The sequence below is a fragment of the Mastomys coucha genome, unplaced genomic scaffold (genome assembly GCF_008632895.1).
Source record: "Mastomys coucha isolate ucsf_1 unplaced genomic scaffold, UCSF_Mcou_1 pScaffold5, whole genome shotgun sequence".
NCBI lineage: Eukaryota > Metazoa > Chordata > Mammalia > Rodentia > Muridae > Mastomys > Mastomys coucha.
Genome location: NW_022196911.1, coordinates 16,064,666 through 16,072,933, shown reverse-complemented (window position 1 = coordinate 16,072,933; position 8,268 = coordinate 16,064,666). Strand labels below are relative to the sequence as shown.

The window sequence follows — 8,268 nt, the reverse complement described above, 5'->3', positions numbered from 1 at the left end:
TAAAATACCAGTACTATAAAAAAATAGTAACACAAGTTATGTGTGTTGAGGATTTTGTAAAGAACAAGCAGCTGCTCACCATTCAAGCAACCACCACAATTGAAAATACCCAACTTACCCAATTCTGAATAGTCTCACATACAAAAAAAGCCCACAGAACGCCAGCTGTCATTGTCTTGGCAGAGATTGTATTGCTTTTTCTCATGCCAAGCCCACACACCTCCTTTGCCTCCCTTGGTTGTTTGTACAAGTGATCCAGCCTTCCCTACAATTCTCCATGCTGTCTATTGGGTAGACTTGTGATGACTATTCCTACCTATCTGTGCTTCAGTGAAAATAAGCTAAAATTATCCCTACATTGGGCCTTACTCCCTACCCCTTGTTTATAAAGGTAATATAAAAGACATTCTGTGGCAAGGAAAGAATTACTGAACACTACACAGTCACTTCAGCCCCAGGGATGACACCCACATGTACTGGCCTAGGAATGCCTGCTCCAGGCAGGAAAGGCGACAGCTCTCTTCTCTGACCATAGGAGTACAGGGTGTCAAAGCCACACCAAGTCCCTTCTTTCTTCTCAAACATCTTCATGGGGCTCTTCTTTTCATTGAGAGTATGATTTTATTTTCAAATTGTATAGAGAATTTCTATAGACTATAATTCTGTGTTCTCTACTGACACGCTATTAAAAGGACCAAAGAGGAAAGAAGTTTTAAATATCTAAATTTCCCTTGCAAAAGACAGTATTTCAGACAGGAGAGAAGGCTTTCGGTTAGCTTCCTTTGTCAGTTTGTTTTCTTTGTCCACTGGTATGTTCATGAGAACTTGCATATTTTTAATGTGCAAAATTACAAATTTCATTTTCTGAGAATATTTTCCCTTTGTAAATATTCTCCAATATGTAATTGTGATGAATGTCAATTTTTTTAAACTAATTTCGAAGTCTACATGACTGTATTCATATCTTATAATCTTAAAGGGAAAAAACTGAGTGATCCTCTGTTGACTTTTGATTGCCCTTTCCCAATCAAATTCATCATGGATCAAATTTTCAGGCAGTTGTTGCGTGTCAGAAAAATCTTCACTCTAACAAGAATCTATATTTAAGAACATAAGGGCCATGGGAATGATCTCTCTCACTTTCTCTCCCCCTCAAGAAAAATTGAAAAAGGTAGTCAGAGGTATCAGGAAAACTGTGCTGACACTCTCCGATTTGAAGGCAGCTGGCTGGCCTGCAGGAAAGCAAGTTTCTAACGGGGAGGAGGTACAACTAGGCTACTTACTCCACAATAGCATTCAAAGCCAGAAGAACCCCCTCAGTCGCCTTATATTTCTCTCTCTTAAAGGGAAATCAGAAGTCCTATGAAGCAACTTCCCTAAAATAATTCCATCCCACCACAAATCCTTTTGGAACTGAACAACAGAATAAAAGAGAAAAACAAAAACACGCCAAGATGCCGATCACTAGGTGGATGAAAACTGAGCATGCTAAGTGACGACCGCTTGCCATGTAGAAAAAAATTAAATGGCACCAGAATCACCTAGAGAGTATCTTAAACTTGATCTCAGCCCTCACCCTCACAGACAAAGAAAAGTTAGATGAATAGAGGAGATGGGGAGGGCTTCCAGACATAAGTGTAGTAGAACTGAACTGGTAGCCTTGCTATCACACTGCAGCAGTTCGGAACCAATAGCATTTCCCGATAGGCAGGGATAGGTATCTTCATAGTCAATTTGATTGGATCTAGAATTGCCTAAAAGTCAGGCCTCTTGACAGGTCTGTAAAGGGTAACTCCTGGAGGGGCTAAACGAAGGGAAAAAGACTCTACCCCAAAATGGATGACATCTTCCAGCTCCAGCCTAAATATAAAGAGGTGCAAAAGGAAAGCTCTCACTTTCCACCTGCTAGCTTTCACACCATACCAGTAAGTGCATCTACACTGTTGCTGCTTCTGTTGTTGCTCCTTCACTAACAGAGGAATCCATATTCTTCAACCTTCCAATATAGACTGGAAACCAGCAAATCTCCAGGAATTTCCTGGCTTTCTCACCAGGTTGGGGAGCCTGAGGCATCTATCTCATAGGCTGTGCAGCTACCAAGTACCCAGCTTCTCAGGTGTCCAGACAGTCATTGTTGGGGTACCCAGTGTATCATATAAGCCAACAAATAAGTTCCCTCTGTAATATATGTTTTTCTAGTGGGTCTGTTACTCTAGAGAACCTTGACTAATGCAATATCTAAACACACTCTTTTCATGTAGTGCACTCTCTTGATCTATAATCTTCTGTTATGTTTCCCCTGCTCCATCCCTCAGTTCTATTGGCCTGGGCCTTGAAAAATCTTAAGCCTACCCATCTTCTTCACATATTCACTTGGTCCAAAAGAAGTCTCTTTTAGTGTTGTTCTTCCACCAACCATGAAAAGTAGGTCATATCCAACTGCAGGTAAGAAAGTCAAGCTGTTCTCACCACGTGTGTATAAGTTAAGCCAGAGGACATAGTGCCTACTGTATGAGTAACTGAACCATGTACAAATCTCTGCATGGATCATTCCAGTGTTCTTGTAGTAAAATCAAGGTCCACACTAATGAGTTTATCCTTATTTCAGGATAGGGAAGAATAGACTCTTATAACCATTTGGGCTTTTCTAAACCCATCCCAGTTCCTGAGTGATAATAAAAATGTATTTTTATTGGGGCTGGCGAGATGGCTCAGCGGGTAAGAGCACTGATTGCTCTTCCAAAGGTCCTGAGTTCGGATCCCAGCAACCACATGGTGGCTCACAACCACCCGTAATGAGATCTGACGCCCTCTTCTGGTGTGTTTCCCAGCAGCCACATGATGGCTCACGGCCATCTGTACAGCTACAGTGTACTCATACACATAAAATAAATAAATAAATCTTAATATATATATTATTTGCATATTTATATATATATATTATTATTATTAACAATGTTTATGGCCTTAGTTTATGCTTTTCTCCCCAACTAGCTCCTGACTTATACTAACCTGTTCCTACTAATCTAACTTCCGCCACATGGCTGATTACCTCAGTTTTGTACCTTCAACTTCCTCTGAATCTGAGTGGCAAATTTTTCTGTGCCTGACTCTTTCTCAGGGTTCCTATCTTTCCCAGAACTCCCACCTTCTACTTCCTGCCTCTGTGATAGGCCATCAGCTTTTCATTTTCTACAATCATAAGGTGCCTCGGGTGGGCAAGGAAGGACAAAGATACATCTTCATACAGAGCAGATAAACATTATCCCTGCAGACCCTATCCAGGACGCTTCTCTATTCCTTTTAAGATCATTAGAATTCCTGCTTCTGCCTGCCAAAGTGAAAGCGAAGACCAGGAAGGTGAAAGACAAACTGTGCCACAAGACACTTTCTCTTTACTGACAGCTAAACAGACACTGAAATAACACAAGAAGATAATTTTTTCCAACAATATGGACATGAGTAACATTATAAGCAGTCTCTATCAACCATCTTTAGGTCCTTTGGCCCAGTTCTCATAGGATCCAACTAAAATCCATCAAAATAAACAGAAGCCACTGTTTAGACCAGAAACGAGGTATCTGGGATCTTTTAGCATTTAAGCTACAGTAAGGTAAGAGGAGTTATATACAGCTTTAGTCACATACTATTTATGTTTTCTCTCTCTGATTTCATTTACCATAGATATGTCACAGTCGGTCTCTATAGCATGCTGTGTATACATGCTTGTACAAGCATTTCTAAAGTAGAATCATCTCATCATATTACTTTCTAAAAAAAACCTCAAAGACTTTGCAGAGTAGGATCCTGGCTCTTACAGGCCAAGCAATAGGAGAATGAATGTCTCACCTGCTTATTACAGCTCGTGCCTTTCAACCACCCACTCTAATGGGTAGTAATTCAAAACATAGGAAAATAAACAAAAGCCAAATCACTAGACGTTTTTTTAATTTAAGAGACTGTGTCTTTTTTCAATTTAGCTCATAACAATAAGCACCTCACTGAGTTCCTATTATATGCAAGAGCGTTAGGGGCTATAATCAAATTGTCAGGTTAAATGTCGTACTAGTGAATTCAAGTTTAGAACATTAAGCTCCAGAGTGACTCAGTTAGTACAGCTCTATTATCTGATCACATCATGCTTATTTAACCCTAGAACTTGAAAGTTAGAGATAGTCATTCCTCAGAGGAACGAGAAAGTAAGCAAGATATGGCCCCTTTAGAAAATTCCATCGTGTCGGGCGGTGGCAGTGCATGCCTTTAATCCCAGCACTTGGGAGGCAGAGGCAGGCAAATTTCTGAGTTCGAGGCCAGTCTGGTCTACAAAGTGAATTCCAGGACAGCCAGGACTATACAGAGAAACCCTGTCTCGAAAAAACAAAATTAAAAAAAAAGAAAGAAAATTCCATCACATTCTCTCCAGGCCCGACATCTGATAGAAAAACTCAGGTTGCTAATTAAGTGCCTACCACTCTGAGCTTCTTAAAGCTTCGTTGGCTTTAAAGTGTTCCTATTTAATTAACACATTTTCACAGTAGTCCATGTGACACAACCTCTCAGATCATTCCCCAACCTTTAAGAAGCATTTGGCGCTCTAGTCCCAGCTTTTACTCATTCATTCTGACACTTTAGGAACCCTCCTTGTCTTGAAGCCTCGACTAAAGAATGTCATATATAAATATTATTTTCCTTTTGTTTTTCAACTCTGGGATCAAAATCTAGGCTTTGCACATCCTAGGCAAGTTTTCTATCACTGAGCCTCACCCCAGCTAACCTACCGCTTATACAAAGAATTAACTCTAAAAGCTTGTGGTTAGAACATACAGATGACCAGATAAGGGTAAACAGACTGACCCTCAAAGTGTCCTTGATCATGACTCCATCATTGTGTTGATATCAAGCACCATTACACAAACACACACAGATATGCACATGTACTCACACATACACGCACATGTACACACACACTCACATGCATACAAACACACATACATACATGTACACACACGTGAAAGTACATACACACACACACTTACACTCACAGACACACTTGCACACATATATACACATACACAAGTACATACACATGTGCACATGTACACACACTCATATATATATATACAGATATATGCACACACACACACACTTAGCTAAGAGCACCCCTTATGTTTTCTTCCACATAGTCGAATTCATTTTTGTAACTACTTGTGGTAGGCTTGTCCACCTAATATGATAGACTTACATCACTATAAAAGCTTGAATCTCTTCTCGGTATTTCTGCAAATTTCTAAGTGCTATATGATTTCCTCACTCTCCTCTGGCTCACTTTGCAGCTCCTGCTGACTTCATTCAGTTTATGAACTTTCTAACCATGTCATTCCACTAAATCCATGCAAATTGGGGGCAGAAGTGACTCCCACTGCTTGAAATTGAGGCCTGACATGAGATTTCACATATACAAAAGACAAGAGGAAAGAAAGGAGCAGAGGACTTGCTAGTAGAGACTTTGATTTTTATAGTAGCTAGAAACCTAAGAATACCAAGGGAAAACACAGCCTTGGCACTAGAAGCTAAACCTAGCCCTGTAGTGGGCCTTCAGTGTTCCCACTACCCTATGGACCACACTGTGAAGGCAGGCTGCAGAATGGAGGCTCAGGAGCAATGATGAAACAGCTCAAAGAGCCTGTAGCAGTCATGTACAGACAGTTTCCACGCATTTTCTCTCATAAGCAGGCTCTGGATCTAAAACAACAACAGCAAATAACAACAAAGAAGTATGGGGCGGGGCGGGGGGAGGGGACTCTTGAGAGACAGAGAAAGAACTGCAGAATGGGATGGGACAAAGAAGGCAAGCCAAGTGAATATAAAGAAAGTGAATCATATCCATGAGAGATCTTATTAAAGTGCCTCTTGCTTTTTTCTTGGCTTATCTGTGAATCATATCTTCACTATAGTCTGTGAATTTGCCTATTCCTCCTGTTTCCAAACATACAGATGATACAGAGTTCTTATTTGTGTCTCCTCTCTATAATAAGAGCTGCACAAAGAAGATAATTATGGCTCATTCATTTCAGATCTATGGAGCCTCTGGCTTAATTTGGGGAATGTACTAGATATTCACACTCACTTACAGAACAGATAAGTAGAGAGAAAACTCAGGAGCAAGAACAGGGAGGTTCAAACTAGGCACTTGTTATATTACAGACAAGTTGGTTTCCCCAATATCCTCATACAGAAAAATAAGCATTAAAACGCATCATCTGTAACTGCTGAGAAAATTAAATCATGCTTGCAATATGTCTATATAATGGCTATCAAAGAAAATTCTCAATAGCTCTGTCTTAGGGTTTCTATTCCTGCACAAATATCATGAATAAGAAGCAAGTTGGAGAGGAAAGGATTTATTCAGCTTAGTTCCACATTGCTGTTAATCATCAAAGGAAGTCAGGACTGGAACTCAAACAGGTCAGGAAACAGGAACTGATGCAGAGACCATGGAGGGATGTTACTTACTGGCTTGCTTCCCCTGGCTTGCTCAGCTTGCTTTCTTATAGAGCCCAAGACTACCAGACCAGAGATGGCACCACCCACAATGGGCCCTCCTCCCTTGATCACTAATTGAGAAAATACCTTACAGCTGGATCTCATGGAGGCATTTCCTCAACTATAGCTCCTTTCTCTGTGATAACTCCAGCTTGTGTCAAGTTGACACACAAAACCAGCCAGTACAATCTCTTAACTGTTTTCTACCCCATTCCCTATAAACATTATATTAGATGATAAATTACATAACAGGCAATGAAGAAAATACTTTAGAAGTGTATTTACAAGCAACAAGAAAGATAAATTTTAGTAAATTATAGGAAGCCCAAAACCAACAATTTTGGCAAAGGATTAACTAGAGCAAAAGAGTATATAGAAAGAAAGTTAAATGTAACAGAAGTTTAGAAGTATAGAAAACATGAATGATAGTTTCCACTATAGAACAGAAAATAAGCACAGACCTTATTTCTACCATTTAAATTTCTTTTCCAAAGTCCCAGCAATGTAAGTAACTATGGTAACAGTTGCATGCATAATAGTAGCTATGGTAAACTACAGTCTAACTGTTCTAAACTTGTTAATTAGTCAGAACCTTATTTATGCTCTGTTAGAACTTCATCGGCAACTCCAGTAAGCAATCGTCCAAATGAGTTGCTGAGCTCCTTCCTAAACAATTTCATGATAACAACATAAAAAGAAATTGCTAAAACTCAAAGTGAGACAGAAATCTCCTTGGTGCTTAGTTGATTACTATTCTTTCACTAATTACTTACATAGCTTGATAGTTATTATACAGACATGTTGCAATCATGATTTAATTTTCTCAGCAATTACAGATAATGTATTCTTATGCTTATTTTCTGTATGAGGATATTACTAGGTTTCCCCATGAAATGTTCACTGAACCTCTTTGATGATGTCCAAGGACTAGAAATACAGAAATTGATCTAAAGATCAGAATGAAGTAGAGGGTGAAACATCTCCTCTGTTCACAGATACTATAGACTGAGAGAAACATCATAGCCACTAATCTCTTCCTCATTGCTAGAGGAATACTCTATGATGATGTATTTCCACTGATGGAGATGGTGCTGACAAAGTTCCTTTGTAGATGAGTTGCAGTGTTAACTATATCTCTAGTAACACAATCTATTGTACTCAAATTTAGACAGAGGGTGCCATGGAAGCCTTGATATATAGATTTTTCTAAGTGGCTAACTTTATAATTGTATATGCATAGGTTCTTTTGTTTTAATTTTCTTTTTTGATATAAAACAACAATCAATTTAATAGTCCTAAGCAAACAATCCTCAAAATAAATACTAATAGCCAATAAATATTTTGGAAAGTATTCAACACCCTTAGCCATTCAGAACACGCAAATTAAAACCACTTTGAGATTCTATCTTACCATAATCAGAATGTGTATCATCAAGAAAACAAATGACAGCGAATGAGAGTGAGGACATAAAGAAAGAAGAATCCTTTAGTCGCTGCTGATGAAAGTGCAAACTAGTGTGGCTACTACGGATATCAGTCTGGGAGATCCTCAAAAATCTAAAAAAATTAACTAAAATGAGACTGGAGGGATGGGTCAACTGTTAAGAGCATTTGTCTGCTTTTCCAAAGGACCTGGGTTTGGCTCCCAACACATCCATTGTCGCTGACACTTTACCCGTCCAGCGGAAATAAGGAGGCAAACACCAAGCCCTTCTCCATGCAGTT

At 39.3% G+C, this 8,268-nt stretch overlaps 1 pseudogene; it reads left to right on the top strand.

The window, feature by feature from the left end:
• The first annotated feature begins 1,835 nt into the window (after positions 1-1,835).
• Positions 1,836-8,268, top strand: part of LOC116077354 — a 25,895-nt pseudogene continuing 19,462 nt past the window's right edge.